Source organism: Hipposideros armiger, unplaced genomic scaffold, assembly GCF_001890085.2.
Source record: "Hipposideros armiger isolate ML-2016 unplaced genomic scaffold, ASM189008v1 scaffold_293, whole genome shotgun sequence".
Taxonomy (NCBI): Eukaryota; Metazoa; Chordata; class Mammalia; order Chiroptera; family Hipposideridae; genus Hipposideros; species Hipposideros armiger.
This window is the reverse complement of record NW_017731643.1, coordinates 823,858-840,644: the sequence shown is the minus strand read 5'-3', so window position 1 is coordinate 840,644 and position 16,787 is coordinate 823,858. Positions and strand designations below refer to the sequence as shown.

General features: G+C 48.6%; 1 long non-coding RNA gene across 3 annotated transcripts in view; it reads left to right on the top strand.

Moving 5' to 3' along the window:
* The window catches only part of LOC109391469 (uncharacterized), a 51,263-nt gene that overhangs the window by 5,488 nt on the left and 28,988 nt on the right, over positions 1-16,787 (top strand). For all 3 annotated transcript variants that reach the window (XR_002125818.1, XR_002125819.1, XR_002125817.1), the window contains one exon: positions 9,558-9,627. This is a non-coding gene — a long non-coding RNA (uncharacterized LOC109391469). The remainder of the gene's footprint in view (positions 1-9,557; positions 9,628-16,787) is intronic.

The window sequence follows — 16,787 nt, the reverse complement described above, 5'->3', positions numbered from 1 at the left end:
CCCAGGAGCCTCTTCCCTACATGGAGAAGTAACTAGAAGGGCAAAAGGGTAGTCTCCAGAGAGGCCTGGGCAGCCTCGAGGACACCTGGCACACTACTCAACATGACAGCCACCTGTGGCTACTTAAAAAGTTAATTAAAATTTATTAAAACTTAAAATTCAATTCCTTGGTTGCACTGGCCATATTTCAAGTGCTCAGTGGCCATTTGTGGCTGCCATTTTGGATAGTGCCCATAGAGAACATGTTCATTATCTCCAAAAGTGTGTTCGGACATCCCTGAGTTAGACTATGCTTGGGCTGCATATTAAGAAGATGCAACATCGCAGTGGCTTAACTGAGATATTTGGTTTAGTTCTCTCTTTCATACAGTTCTAAAGCAGTAAAGTAGCTCAGTTCCCTCAAAATCATCAGGACTAGTTATGCTCATCTGGTGTCCTCAGAGTCAGGGACCCAGGTTCCTCCCATCTTGACACCTTGCCATTCCTGGGATGTTTCCGTGTCTACATGATCCAGGGTGATGAACCACCTGGGGGAGGAGGGACGGAGGGGTCAATTAAAGGTATCAATTCATGTATCTTCACTTACATCCATTGGCCAGAATTTGTCACGTGGCCTCATCTAACAGCAAGGGAGGCTGGGAAACTTTATTCTGGTAAAAAATAAAGTTTATGACTACGCAAGAAGGGGAGCCTGGATGTGGAGGGCCTGGAGCAGTCTCGTTAATGGCAGTTATGGGTAGCACTGAAATCGGTGTCTGCCAATGTTCCCTTTCTTGTAATCTTTCTCTCTGTTCCATCCCCTTCCATCTTTCTGTCCTCCCTCTTCCTTTTATCCCCCTCCCCACTGCACACCCCTTCTATGTCATTTACAGTCTCATTTATCTTCACAGCCCCCCTGTGAGGGAGGTGTTAATTATGCCCATTTTACAGATAAAGACATTGTGGCTCAGAAAAGTTCAATAATGAGCTGGACTAGGTTGGTCCCAAAAGCTTTCTCCCCATGTTTACTAAATTCCACTCCCTTCTTCCTCTCTATATGTCCCAGGCCCGTCTCTCCCTCTCCTTAGATTCTCTTCCCTGCCTCCCTCTTCTCACTTCCTAAACCCCCTCCCTTTCTCCCTTGCTTTTTGGATTTCATTTTCCTTTTCTATCTCCCACTGGAACAGGCCAGCCTCACTTAGCCTATGAGTCACTTGTTCCACTCAGCTCCTAATACAGTAAATCTATTAAGTTGTAATCAATCTATAAATCAGCTCTCCTGATTAAACTTGGTGGGATTAGGTTTGCGTGTGCCTGTAATGACAGCCAAAAACCTGAGCAATAAATCAAATTGATTGATGGGACAAATGGGGTTAACTCAGAATACCTTACCTCTTCTCTCCTGTGGTCTGTCTGGCCAGGCCCTGACCTCAGATGACCTGGTTCCCTGCTGGCCCCTCCACACCTGTCCCCAAGGCTGAGGGTGTGGAGGCCTGAACAGACCTCTGACCTCAGGCCGGAGGTCAAGATCCTGACAGTCACGGAAAAAGCGTTCTCCGAGGTGGGCAAGAACCCTCCAGAGTTTTTGTTGCCTCACTCGTGAACACCCTTTCTCCTCCGGGTCTTGAGTAATAATTCTCCCTCCTTTGATTTCCTGGGGTTTCTTTCTCTCCACTTGGGTACAGAAGTGAGAGAGGACAGGACTTTCTGAGAGGTGGCAGTCCCCTAAGTAGTCTGGAAACTCTGCATTAGGTGTGGGCTGTGTCGGACAGAAACAGAAGAGGACTGCAGGCAGCGGTGGGCATGGTGGTGAGGACCAGAGATGCGGGGGGATGGCTAAGAAGGACAGATGGTGAAGATGCCCTGGAGAGTGAACACCCACCTTCCTGTCCTTCCCCCTCCCCAGAGACACAAGTGGGGCTGGAGCAGGGGCACTTGCTCAAGGCCGGGACACCAACCACTCCTGCCCTCTGAGGAGATTCCTCACCATCAAGTTTAAGTTGCTGCAGCCTCCTCCCCAAGCCCCTCTTCCATGCTACGCCCTCCCACACTGGCCTGAGCACAGAGGCTGGCACATCCTGAGCGTTTGATCAATGTGAATTGAGTTCGCCTACTCGTTCAGGCACCAATCAATTCCTATGTCTCTACATGCAATTATTCAGCTGTCCCAGACAGCGCCCCCAAATTCGCTGGTGACTTTTCGGAAGAAGTGGGAGTCCTGGAACTGATGACTCGCTAGAGGATGGGAGAAGCCAGGAGAAATCAAAAGAGAAACAGGGAAGGAGAGAGGAAGAGAGAGACAGAGCTTGCTTTTTACCTGAAAGGTAATCTGCACAGAGCACAAGGCATGGCTCATATGCCATGATACGCTCAACTCTGGCATTTAAATAAGAAAAGAACATACCAGAAAACAAAACAAAGAAAAGCTGCCACAAAGCCCAACCAAGCTAGAAGGCAGGTAGGTGCTGTCTGTCCTGGACATCCTCTAATCACCAAAAATGGGTCACAGTCTCTCCTGTGTCTCCTTACTGACCTGTTGCCAAGTCTGTCAACCAAACTCCCTCAGGCCCTAAAACTGGGAGGTCTAGCCTGGCAGCCCCTCACCAGTGGCCTGGCCGCCCCGGCCTCCGGATCCTCAGTTGCTCTCCCTCCGTCAAACTGCGCAGCCTTTGCACAGTTGCATGGTCTTGTGTTTCCTGTGCTGACACCTGGGGACGTGGAGCTCTGTTATTCTGGCAGGCACCTCAGACTGGTCTCTGTCGGTGTTTAGTTCCTGGATGAGGTTGGTTTGTTTCTCTCTTCACCACTCAGCACTTATGCCGGTATCTCCAAGGCTTCAGGGGGGCTGCTGTGCTGTAAAGGGCCCCCCAGAAGGCCCTTAGGCCTGTGCCCAGGCCCAGGTCATCCTGCCCCATCCCCACTTCCACTCTCCAGGGCCCTTGGGGACTGCCTCAGAGAGCCCCAGTGTGGCTGCACCCCTAGGGAGGCGTGCCAGGCACGTGCACATTCAATACCAAGGTCAATAAGTGCTTGGGTCCATGAGAGACACTGTCACATGGGCTTCAGAGTCTGACATTCCATGGAGGGGCAATCCTACTTCTGCCATTCACAAACTATTTGACCCTGGGCGAGAGACAAAGATTCCCAGAGACTCAGTTTCCACACTTATAAAGTGGGGCCCATAATAGTACCTACCTCACAAAGTAGGCATGCAGACTACGTATAGAGTGCTTAGCACAATTCCTGGCACAAAGCATTGATAAATGGTACGTATTACCACTATCATTATTTAACACTTTGTAGAGGAGCCTGGGACAATTGCCCCGATACCAGGTAGCTCTAGTCACCCTCTTTGCAAAACACAAGCACGTAAACTATAGGTGATTGATCAGGCCATTTGTCCTCTGGAGTGGGTGGGAGGAAGGAAGCAGGACCCTAGAACCCTACAGAGTAGCAAAGTAGGCGGTCATCCAAGCAGAGTGATTGAGTGACCTTCCCAGCATCCAAATAAACCATTTTTACCACTCATTAGTCCTGGATCCCTAAAATGTCCACCACTGGTTACTTCTCTGGGATAAGGCAGAAGCTCCAAACAACTGAGTACCCTTTGGGGGACTTACTTCTTTGATCTGATCATGTCCAGGGGCTAGAGGGTGGGTCTTAGCAACCAAGGGTGGGATTAGGGTACTGGGGCCTGGGGTTTCCAAAAGAGGGTGTGGGGTACACACCCCAGGGTGGCCTCCATGAGTCCCACTCCCTGCTGTTCACACCCTGTGTAATCCCTTCTCTTTGAACCTCAGTGGGGCTATGACTTATTCTAGCCAATGAAATAAGATGAAAGTGAAGGGATTTTGCAGGGGTAATCTACGTCCCAAATCAGTTGACTATGAGTTTATCTAAAGGGGGAGTGTCCTGGGTTGGCCTGGCTTAATCAGGTGAGAGCCCTTAAAAAAAGACTGGGCGCTTCCTGAGGTGAGAGGCTCTCCTTGCAGGCTTGATGAAGTCAGTGGCCATGTTGAAGAGGCCCACATGGCGGAGAGCTGGCAGCCTAGGACCTGAGAGAGGCCTCCAGTCAATGACCAGCAAAAACCAAGACCCCACAGTCATACAGCTACAAGGAAATAAACCCCATCAACAGCATGAGTGAGCTGGAGGTTCCTGGTTGAACCTCCATAGGAGACTGAGGCCAGCTAACACCTGGGTTTCAGCCTGGTGAGGCCCTAAGCAAAGGACGCCATTAGGCTGTGCCGAGACTCTTGACTCAGGAACACTGATAGAATAATCCGGGTTGTTCTACATCGCTAAACTTGTGATCTGTCACCACTGGAAAACTAACATAATGGAGGGAAAACGTCCTGGAGCAGGAGATGGGAGCTGCTGCAGACAGGCTCTCAGTGTCACACATCAGCCTGCATCTCACTCTAGGAGGCCCTGGCTCGGGCCAAAATATTCAACCCTGGCCACCTCGCTGAGCCCACTCTGTTTTTGTCTTGAGGTGGAAAGGGGCCATGTTTGTGGGACCTGCTACCCTAAGAACCCTTGGCTGACGCTGCTATGAGGAAGATGGCATCCCTGAGTCACACTGCCAAGAGGCCTCACCCTGAGAAAAAGCCAAGTGCTCTGTAGCAGAAGTGCTCAGGCTCCCAGGCTCGCCCAGAGAGGGGGCTGCGGGGAGCTATAGGGAAAGCCCAGATTTTCCACTCGGATCTGGTCTAGAACCTGGGCCCTCCCTCTCCCTCGGTGTTCCCAGGGAGTGGTCATCCTAGCATCCCTGACCCTGACTCTGTCATCTGCAGGCCTCATGCCACCACTAAGTAGACCTGGGACCACCCCTGGGTAAGTAGGCCAGATACCCCAAGACTGTACCCTCTGGTGAATGGGCACAGACTTGTGCCTTGGTGCTGGAGCTGACTCTGGACTCTGTGCCACCACCCTGGGGTGGGCAGCTGCCTGCCCCTGCTCACTTCTGCTCCCCTCTCCCTCAGTGACAATGCCTGTGGGGCCTGCTTCACCTCCCTGATGTCATGTGTGACACTCCCCCCCACCACTCACACCTCCTTCCCCTACGTCCTCATAGGCAGCTGGACCCTTGTGCTGCTGACTGAATGGTTTTTTGTTTGTTTATTTTTTAAAGATTTTTATTGAGGGATGGGAACAGCACTGGGGAATTGGGGGACGGGGAACAGACAAATTGCTGTCCTTTTTTTGTTCTTCAGCCTAGTTGTGGAGGACGTTGCTTCACTGGCCCAAGTTGGCACCATCATTGCGCTCTTCCCAGGCGAGGCAGATCAGTCGCCGGCTTCTGGACGGCCGCTCACGGCGGCTGCTGGCTGCTCACGGCGGCTGCTGGCTGCTCACGCTGGCTGCTGGCTACACACGGTAGCCCATGGCAACCCACTGCAGCAGGGGCTGCAGCCTATGCATTCGCTGGCGACTCATGGCAGCCCAGCTCCAGGTTGAGCTGTTGTTCAGCATCTTAGCTGTAGAGGGCAGTGTCACTGGCCCTCATATGTGGGATCCGAACCAGGGTCCTCTGGTGTCCTAAGCCAGCTCTTAACCAACGCGCCACTAGACAGGCCCAGACTGAATGTTTTTTATGGATAGAATTTCTCTGGGCGATTTTTAAGCTTTTATTTTTTTTTTAGCCCTAGAGCCCTTTCTTCAAACCAAAATGGAACAAGAAAACTCAGTCTGCAAGGACACAAAAGTGGAGCTTCTCTGATTGAGCAGAGGGAGATGAGTAGTCTCTCCCCGGCAGAGCCCTGCCTGCCCACTCCCTGACCTCAGCCTCCCCTTCCGCAGGAGCCCCTGAGGGGCTGTGTGGAGCCAAAGTGTTTCTTAAAAGGTTGTTTAGACACTTCTGCCCAGGGCCCAGTCAGGCCTTCCTGTTTGTCAGGAAGTTCCACCCTCTCATCCCCAACTCGGCTGTCAATTAATGAGAGCATTAAGAGTGTTCCCAGTCCATAGAGACTGAGTACCTAAACATTCAGCCACTGAGATAATTTCCATCTGGAAGACTATGCCCTCCCTCTGACCCCCCTCGCAAGTGGCCTGACATGTGAACTTGCTATTGGGGAGAAAAATGTTGTTCTTGGCCTGCCAAGGAGAGCTTTAAATAGACTCAGAGTTGAAAGGAAGCTTATGGTGTATTCCCCTTTTTCACTAACTTGGGGATTGGCCATGTGACAGCTTTGGCCCATGGGATATTAGCACGCATGAGCCCTGATAAGCACTTGCAAATTGGGGCTTGCTCTCTTAGAAAGTTCTGTCTGGGAAGCCAGCTGCCATGCTGAAGAAAACTAGTTAGGCTACTGAATGATGCGAGGCCATGTGGAGAGAGGCTCTGGAGGATAAGAGGCCATTTTAGATATTCCAACCACAGGTGGGCTGCCAGCTGAATGCAACCCTATGAGGGAACTAAACCATACACGTGGAAGCAGAACTTCCCGGCTGAGCCCAGCCAACCCACAGAACCATGAGAAATCATAAACTGTGATTTTAAGCCACTGCATTTTAGAGCGGATTTATATGCAGCTGTCAGTGCATAACTGAAAACCACTGATAGAATTTGGGAGAGGAGCAAGTTTCTGGGATAATAGAGTCAAAATTTTTCATCCCGGGTCAGCCATTTGCAAAGAGCATGGATCAGCTGTTTCAGCTGAGAGATAGCAAACATATTTACTGGGATACTGGGAACCCTGCCACTTAGGATTAAATTAGAAGGAGCCAGTCACTGATGAGGAGGAGGTAGGAGCCTTTGGCTAAAGCAAGTCAGAGAGCCCTGGCTGGATGACAAATTATGCAGAACAGCTTGGCTTTCTGCACAAAATGGAATTATGCTTCAGTTCAAATTCCTTGCCACTTATAAATTACTTTTTATTGTATTACCCTATAAATCGCCATCCAGACAGGAATGTTGGATACGTCAAATTGTTCTCCAAAGCTGTGAGGATGCAAGTCACACATCGTCCCCAGTGGCCTGAGGAAAGATGCTTTGTCTTTGAGGGGAAAAAAAGAGGTTTGGGTACATGTTTGTGGTAATGACTTAGAAGTGAAGAAAACAACAGGATCAGTGGGGGGTTATAACAGCATCGTGGTGAACAGGGAGAATTAGTTTGAAATGTTCTAGAATGGATGCTGCCCTGGCCTCCTTTTCTTTTTTTTCTTTTTTTTAAGATTTTTATTGGGGAATCGGGGAAGGGGAACAGTGTTGGAGAATTGGGGAAGGGGAACAGCCAAGTTGTTGTCCTTCAATCTTAGTTGTGGAGGGCGCAGCTAGCTCAGCTCCAAGTCCACTCGCCATCTGGCCGCACATCGGCAGCTTGGAGCTGCTCAGCTCAAGGTGCCGTGTTCAATCCTAGTTGCAGGTGGGTGTAGCCCACCATCCCATGCAGGAGTCAAACAGGCAGCTTTGTTGTTAGGAGCACATGCTCTCACCAGCTGAGCCATCCCGCCACCTGTTGGCAGCTCAGCGGCAGCTCAGCTCAGGCGCAGCTCACTGACCCATGTGGGAATCATACGGGTGACCCTGTTGCTCAGAACTCTCACTTTTAACCAACTGAGCCACTCAGCCGGCCCCCCGGCTTCCTTTTCATGCACTCACTCCAGAAGCATGAATTGAGCAGCTACACCCCCCGCCTTGCAGGAGCTCACTGTTCCAGGGTAGAGATTGACTGGTGAACCAACTTAGCCAGCATTGCACATGATCACATGGCCAAATGACTATGGTAGCAGGCAGCCACCCCTCCCCACAGCCACTCTGCGCCTGTCCTGGACTAGCTGAGTCACTAGATGGCTAGGAAGAGGGACTATATTACCCATATCTCTGTCTCCTGCCCCCCCACCCCAACCCTCCCGGCCTTTCCTAAATCTCAGTGGGACTGTGTGTGGCCTGCACAGTGTCCCTTTCTGCCTCTAGCCTCTCACAGATCCTGCCTTGGAGTCTCACCCTTATTTGGATCCCATCCAAACCTCCCAAAGTCCCTCATGCTGATGCTGCGTTTTCCCTCTTTGGTACCATTGCACCACGTGTGGTAGAGCAATTTGTATTCATGCCTGTCTCCTCTCTGGGCCGATCGGCCAGCTCTGCAAAACACAGGAAGCACAGCTTGTTCATGGTTGCCTGACCAAAACGCCTTCCACAAATATCTGCAAGGCAACAACTGTTCTTTGATGTAGGTGTTTCCTGAATGTATAATCCTTTTAACTGCTTTATTAAGGTATAATTTACGTAGCATTCAATGGTTTTTTAGTTACATTTACAGAGTTGTGCAACTATCACCCCAATCCAATTTTAGAACATGTCCATTACCCCCAAAAAGACCCCTTGTGCTCATTTGCAGTCTCTCCCCATTCCTACTCCCAGCTCCAAGCAACATATAATCATTTTTACTAAAAAATAGAGGAATCAAACTTTTTTTTTCCAAATGTATTGCTCTTTGAAGTAAAACTGTGATGAATATTTGCATAGGAAAATTGTAACAGCCACCGATGCTCATTTCTCACAGAGCCACTGAAGGTTCAGGAAAGGGCCAAATATCTGACCTGAACCCACATTTCACAGCTGATGTGGGAGTGCAAAAGGGCCACCCTAAGACTCTAAGACCACAGACTCCACAGCAAAACAGGGACCCCTCGCTCCCAGTGTAACCAAGCTGAACAAGTGGGCTCACTGCCCACTGCTAAACAGAAAGACCAAATTCAAGGCAATGGTATTTTGCAGAGAAAGGGCTTTATTGCCAGAATGGCTGTGCAAAGAGACAGGAAACAAAGCTCAGATCTGTCCCCTCGAACAAAGGCCTGAGACAAGTTTGGAGGGATGACGATAAGAGGAGATTATACATATTCATAAATTTCTAATCAGAAGGGTTTGATAGGACGGTTTTGAAACTTAGCCATACAGGTAGGGTAAGGGATAGGAAAGAGGCAAGAGAAAGCACAGAAGAATTCCAATCTGGCAGAGTTTGATTGGTGGAAGAGAAAAGCCGGCGTTTCAAGAGTTCTCTGTGCAGGGCCAGCCGAGTGGCTCAGCTGGTTAAGAGCTCGCTTGGGAGCACCAGCTCTGAGCAGCAGGGGTGCGGTTTGGATCCCACATTGAGGGCCAGTGATGCTCGCCCTCTACAGCTAAGATGAAGAACACCAGCTCGACCTGGAGCTGGGCTGCTGTGAGTCGCTGGCAATGGCATAGGCTGCAGCGGGACTGCAGTGGGCTGCCGGGAGCTACATGAGTGGCCGGCAGCTGGTGTGAGCTGCCCGGAGCTGCTGTGAGCAGCCGACCAATGACCGGCAACTGATTGCCTCACCCAGGAAGAGCACAATGATCATACCAACATGGGCCAGTGAAGCGACGTCCTCTACAACTAGACTGAAGAACAAAAACAGCAATTTGTCTACCTGTCTGTTCTCCTTCCCCGATTACCCAACGCTGTTCCCCTCCCCCCCAATTCCTCAATAAAAATCTTTAAATAAAAAAAAAAGAAAGGATTATGACATCATAGGTCATTCACCCAACTTTTCATGGGTCCCCCAATACCCAGGAGCTCACTATTTGAAGATCTCTGACTGTCTCTCTTTTCCAGATCCAGCAGGCCCATTTCCTCCAATGTGTCCTCATGTGCCATGAACACGCTCATCTATGTGCACTTACTGGTGAGTGAAAGGCTTTGGAGCCAGAAAGATCAGGGGTAGGATGGGAGTGGGGAATTCTAACTTCACCCTTCACTAGCTGTGTAACCCAGGCAACTTCCTAATCTCTCTGAGCTTTAATGTGCTCATCTGTATAACAGAAGAGGTGAAACACCAGGTACAAAATACATGATCAATAAATGGTAGAGTTATTTTTTTATTCATGTACTTCTGAAATTGTGGCCCCAGTAACAGCTACCTAAATACACTTATGGATACTTCTCCCATACACACAAGACTCTTTCCTCCTAATGTGAACTGGAGTGTTTGACCACATGGCATGTTTTCCTGTCCCCTTTGGAAAACTGCTCCCCCTCTCCATAAATGCAGCAAGTCATAAGCCAGATCCATGTTTTAAAAAAGAAACTCTAAAGGCAATGCAGAGAACAGATTGTAAAGGTAGAAACTAGAGGCCAGGAAACCTGGTGAGAGATCATGCGATAGCCCAGGCAAAAAAAAATGATAAGGCCCTGAAAAGGAGGAGGCAATGAGGAGAAGCTAGGAGTGCAGCCCTGAGAGGTGTTCAGGAGGTAGAGTCAGTAGAATATGACAAATGGTTGTGCGAGGCAGCATGGTGTGAAAAGAACACAAGCTTACACAACCAGGGAGACCAAAGCTTACCTACTCTCTGCTGTGCGGACACAGCAAGTAGGTGGAAGCCTGCAAGCCAGGAACCAACTCTGCACCTTGATCTTAAACTTCCCAGTCTCCACGACTGTGAGAAATAAATGTCTGTTGTTTAAGCCACCCAGCCTATGGTACTTAGTTAAGGCAGCCGGAGCTGACGAAGTCATATGCATAGGTCTTTGGAAAGGCTCTGTGTTCTGTTCCATTGGTCAATTTACTTATCCCTACACCAATGCCAACCTGTCTTAATTATTACAGGTTCATATAAAGTCCTGATAGGGGTGAGGCATTCCCCACCTTCCTGCTCTTCCTCTTAGGGAGTATCCTGCTATTCTTGGCTTTTTACTTCTTCCATATAAATTTTTTAATGACTTTATCAAGTTCTATGGAAACATTGCTAGGATTTTTATAGGGATTGCATTGACTCTGTAGATCAATTTGGGGAAATTTGGCATTTTCGTGATTTTAAACATTCGTATCCAAGAGTGTGGTATAACTTTTTATTTGAGTCTTTATTATCTCTAACATAATTTTATAATGTTCCCCATAAGTGTTTTGCACATATTTTGGTAGATTCTTGATATATTCTCTGACACTCTTACTAGACACTTGATATTCTGTATTTTCTTCAATAGTAATTATATTTCTAGTTGTTTGCTTCTGGTTAACAGAAATGCTATACTGACTTTTGTACATGAATCTTATATCCAGCAATTTTTATAACTAGTACAATGCACGTCAATCATTGCATATTAATTCTTCTGGGTTTCCTATGTAGCAATCATGTCACCCGCAAATAGTGAGTTTTATTACCTCCTTTCCCATCTTAATGCCTATAATTTATTCTCCTTTTCTTACTGAGCTGCTCACATCCTCCAGTACACTAGAACTTGTGATAGTGGGTATTTTGATCTCATTCCTGATTTTAAAGGAAACGCTTCTTATATTTCCCCATTAGAATTTTATTTGTTCAATTTTTGTTAGATACTTGTTATCAAAAAATTATCTTTATTCCTAATTTAGAAACAGTTTGTAGCATAGTGTTTAAATTTATCAAAGATGAATCTGTTTCATCTATTGAGATGATTAAATGGTTTTCTTTTTTAATCTGTTAATACAGTAAGATATATTTGCTGTTTTCTATTATTTAACTATTCCAAACAGGATAAACTCAACTTAAATATAGTATGTTATTTTTAATGCCATGTTGGTATTTTATTTGCTAATATTTTGTTTAGTGTTTTTACATCTATATTTCTGAGTGAAATGGGCCCGTAATTTTCCTTCTGATAAACTCCTTGGTTGTGGTTCCTGTATTGGGAGAGGAAGATACTGTAATCCAGCTTTAATATCTTTGCACAGAAAATTCCCTGAAAGCTCATTTTTAACAAACTATCCATGGCAGCTAGTGAGAACTGCTTTTCCCCCCCTAAGTACTTAAAAATCAACTAAGTTAACTTTTTGTAGCATGTTTGTTGTGGATTGACATCATATTCACCAAAATGTAGACATTAAAATCTGTCTGGTTCCCTTTAAAAAGATCTGGATAAGTTTGCCGGGTTCCAATCCTCTAGCCCCTTTCCCATTTTCTCAGAAACTATGGTGCTTTCACACAACTATGTGCCTTCGACAGCACCTCACAACCTGGGACGTGGGTCCTGAGAAACCCAAGAGCCAGCTGGTGTGTGATGTGGGTTAGTGCATAGTATAGGAGGTCCCCAAGTTTCTTAGAAGACCATAATGTTACATCAAAGATACAGGCGGAATGCACGGTCGTTATCATTCAAACAAGATTTTCTAAATTGGCTTCTAGGCAGGCAACCCAATGGGAGAACGTTTTTTAGCCAGGTGGTACCACTCAGGAGCAAGGCATCATGGTCATTATTGGCTGGCTTTCCTACTCCAGCAGGGCCCGCTTCTTTCATCAGCATGCTCTGCGCATCCTCCCAGCCCAAGTTCCCCCTGATGAGCCTGTGGGCTCCAGGAGCCCCTCAGGGCAGAGGTCCAGCTGTGAAGTTCAAAAGCAAGAAACCACCTGTGCCTGGCGCCACCCCCCAGCACAGCATCACTGGCTCTGCTCCTTTCATCTTCTGGCTGCAGAGACCTGAGCCACATAGGCTGCCTTATCACCACATGGGTCCCCTCCTGGCTCCCTCACGGGAAGGCCCCTTCTGCCGGCAAACCCAAGGTAGACTCTGCTTTGGCTTACACACAGTGACTCTCTTTCTATAAGACAAGGGGATTCTGGCCATCAAGATAAGATGGCCGGTTACCTAAGAGAAAGGGTTTGTGCCTTCTCCCCCTGTCCCTTGTTTCTCCTGCTTTCCTTCCTTCCCCTCTAGAAGGAAAGAAGCAGGGGGAAAAGGAAAAAGTAGGAAGGGAAAGAGGAAAGGGGAAAAAAACCTCAAGCAAATCAATCCCACATCTTTGCATTTCTATGAAAACAGGAAGTAGATTCAGTTAGTCAGGTTTGTGTGAGGAACCTGAGGAGGCTCCAAGGAGGAAAGGAAAAACGAGCTCTGTGGGTTTAAGCCAGTAATAGTTGGCAGTCAGGTGGGACACGCCATTCCCTGGGCTGGGGGCTGCGCACAGCTGCTGCAGAGCGATGGATCCGGACATCCTTCCCCGGGGGCCTAAGGCGCAGCCTTCGGGGCTGTTTTGCACTTAGTAACCCAGACTATTCCCTGCTATGGGAGGACCTGTCACCAGTCCTGGTTTCCTGACTAGCCCCTGACTGATAATGTTCCCCATCATCCCAGCCACCTCATGTGCTCCATTTTATTATGCCCTGTGGGTCTCTATTTCCTTCCAGGTGCTATTTATTGGTCTCTAACCAGACTTCATCAGGACAAAAGGGTGGGAAAGAGAACTGCCCCGTCTGTCCCAAAACATTTCTGTGATGTTTGTTTTTTTCCATTATGAAAGAAAGAAATTCTCAGAGAAAGCATGGAAAAGTATAGGAAAGTTTTTAACAAGAGACTAATTACCCATAGTTCACTAACTCAGAGACATTAGTATTTTGGGGAACAATTATGCACCTTTTACTTTTTTCCAATTTAAGAAGATACAGATAAATATGTATGTACAGTGGTAGCTACCATTGTTGTCATAACTACCATTTCTATTCTTTGACAACAGTGGGGGCTCAGGCACGAGGCAGGTGGCATCTAAGTCTCTGGGAAGGACGGATTGACACAGCCACATCAGGTGCCAACCATGAGGGCCGGATGAGGCCCAGGGGTCAATGCACAGGCTGAGAATGGATTGCCCCCTCAGCTGCTGGCAGATCTAATGTCACTGAAAACAGGTGGTGGACAGTCCAGGCATGGGGGTGCATCAGGACCCAAGGCCACATTCAGACATCCCTGTGGAAGGGAACCTGTCCTCCGCTGGCCACAGGGTCTCAGGCCTAAAGGGGTGGGGGTGGGGGGGCAAGGAGGTTAGGGACCAAACAAGGTACTGGCAATAGTGAGCACAGGCTTCCTCCGTACGACTGCTACATGACAGGTCATAATACAATGTCACCACTAACTCGGGGGTGAGGGGCCCTGGGCTCAGGAACAGTAGGGCGCATTTCAGACTCTGAATTCAGGTTGGAGGAAGTCCTGTTGCACTGATGGCCCAAGGGTGGGGCTAAGCTGTGGACATCCCCCAGCCCAGGACAGACCCTACCAAGCCCAGAGAGCAGGGCGTGGGGGACCCTGTGAAGGGGACTAAGGGTGAGGGTTAAAGTATTGCACTTGTCACTTATGAGAACTCGTGTATTAGTTACACACACACACACACACACACACACACACACACACTCACACACAAACTGCTTGTATGGTTAACTATGTATTAGAATAATCTTGTTATGTTCAATTTTATTACATTAGTCATCTGTGCTCCCTTACAGTTTGCGTGCATAGCTTCTTGCACATCATTATATGCTCCCAGTTTTTTAAAAGTAGAAATGACCTCCAGCCAGCCAGGAAAAACAGTGGCTCAGCACCCCTCATCTGAGCATCCAGGCTGGTTGCCTAGATCTGTAAGACAAGAAGCTGGCTCAGACTTGTCCCCTGTACCGACCATGTTGTAAGAGATTAAATCACTCGGGACTTAGATTGCTCAGCTGCAAGATGAGAAGCAGCCTAGATAGCTCTAAGTAAGGTAGCCCCCCTTCCCTATTCCAGCCCTGGAGCCACCAATGACTTCAACCCTAAAGGCGGTGACAGGGAACACCCAGTTCAGCCATCTAGGGTCCTTGGCTTGAGGCACACATAGTGTCATGAGAGCCAGGGAAATGGCCCAGGTCCTTCTAGCCTAAAACAACTACCTGAACCGAAACTTTCAGCATTCAATTAGAAAATAAACCCCCGTTTTAAAAATAAATGCCATAATACTCAAATACAAATAGACAAGCTATTTCTCAAGGTGAAAGTCACATTCTCAGTTGGATAACTCTTCACGTGTTCAGGATTGCCATGAACTAGCTCAAATATATTGGGTTGTCGGAAAAGTCATGACGTATTTTTTCTATGTTTCTCGTTGCAAAAAATGCGTCATGACTTTTCCGACAGCCCAATAGTTCTGCATGGACAGTTCTCTCCAAAGAGACGGCAAACGGGCCTGAAGGCAGCCCCATCTTGCCCAGCACTTAGCAGAACAGCCAGCACATAGAATTTCGATGTCTGCTGACTCTAGTCATATTTCAAAAGCAGTAATGAGGGACCACAGCTTGTTTGGTTGGTACGGCTTGAATGATTATTAGGGAATGAGTATTTATCCCATCATTCAGGCTTCCACCGTCCTCCTGTCTCCCTCTCTTATTTCTCACTCCTCCCTTCCCCCTACCCATCTGCATCTGAGTATGCATGTGTGTGCATGCATATGTGTGTGTGTGTGCAAGCACGCATGTATGTGCATGAGCATGTGCATACATAGGTGTGTGCATGTGTGCATCATGCACATGTGTGCGTGTGTGTGTGTGTGTGTGTGTGTGTGTGCAGGCATATATGCACGCATGTGCATGGTGAGATGCTGGTGGGAGTCAGGGGACAAGGCGTGTCTGTCTCACACACACCCTTTTCTTTCATTATCCTGATCTTTTTCTTTTCCCATCCCAACTTCCATGCCTTGGACTATATTAAAGCGACCCTGCCCCATCCCTGCCCCAAAGACTCTTCCTGGTCTGGGGTTTGCTGGAGCAGGAGTGGGTAGAAACGAAGCGTGTGAGCCTGTGCCGTCTGCCCCAGCCCCACCCCGTGGAGACTGCCTCTTTGGTCTCCTGTTTCCCTTCCCTGCACCCCAGGACACTGATCTCCTGAGAGCACATTCATGGGGCTGAGATAGAGATAACTGAGCTGGCCCTCTCCAAACTTTCGTCCAGAGTAGATGTGGTGTGAGGCCCTGCTACGTGCTGAGCCTTCTGTTCTGCCATCTGTGCAGGGCTGACCGCCCTCCTCCGCTGTGAGTCTATTGTCTGGTCCTCTAAGCGTCAGGCTGCAGTGTGGGTGTCCGAGCGGCCTGTGGCGTGAACGAAAGCCCACTTAAGAACTACATCCTGATTCTCTCCCCCACAGCCCACTCACACCCCAGCTGCCTGAATCGGTCAGCGAGGTCCTCGGCTTGGGGACAGAGGAATCACCGTGACACCACAAACCTCAGAAGCCCCTGTTCAACCCACTAAGGATCATTCTTAGAGAAACCATGGCATATCCGTTCCATGGAGGCGCTTTGATGAGTTCCAAAGCTGCTAATTAAAGACCCAAGCTGCCGCGTTTGAGGGTTGTCTGTGCTGGGATTAGGCCAGAGTGAAGAGCCGAGAGAAAGTCAGAGGCAGCTGGGCCTGTGTTGGGGGGTTAGGCAGGGAGGGACAGGGAGAGGGGCCAGGTCTTCAATGACAGGCCAAGGAAATAAATAAACCTCCAAGGGCCCTTTAATTTTCCCATTCAGCTGTTTTGTTGTTTTGCTAAGAAAGGACTGAAGCCTCATCATGATTTGTTGGGCAATTTGTAGACAAACGAGGGATAGGCCCCGGAGCTGGAGCTAACACCACTCTCTCTGGAGGGTGAGCTGTCTTGCATTAATGTCTCTAAGAAAAGGCTTTCGGATTTCCATGTGAACCGAAGGGTCACTCCAGCTGGCAGCGGCAGTGACAGTGATGACCTGGCTTTGGCCTGTGACGGCATTCCTAGGCACTTCAAGATCCAGGCAGCTTCCCCTCGAACCAGGCCTTTGCTCCACAGCCCTTGTGAGGATAAATAAACAGAAAAAGTCAAGTCCTGCACCTGCCTGGAATATGCACACTGCTGGGCCTCTGAAAAGCGCCCGCCAGGGCGACGGGCAAGATGGGTCTGCAGACACCCAGGGACAGACTCCTCCTTGCTACAAGGGAGGATGGCGTTTCCTGGCTGACTCTCAGGGAAGTCACAGAACCTCAGCATCCACACAGAGGTGGCTAAGGGAATCCAGTTCTATGTCCAACCCACCACACCACCCCCCCAACCCCCCAC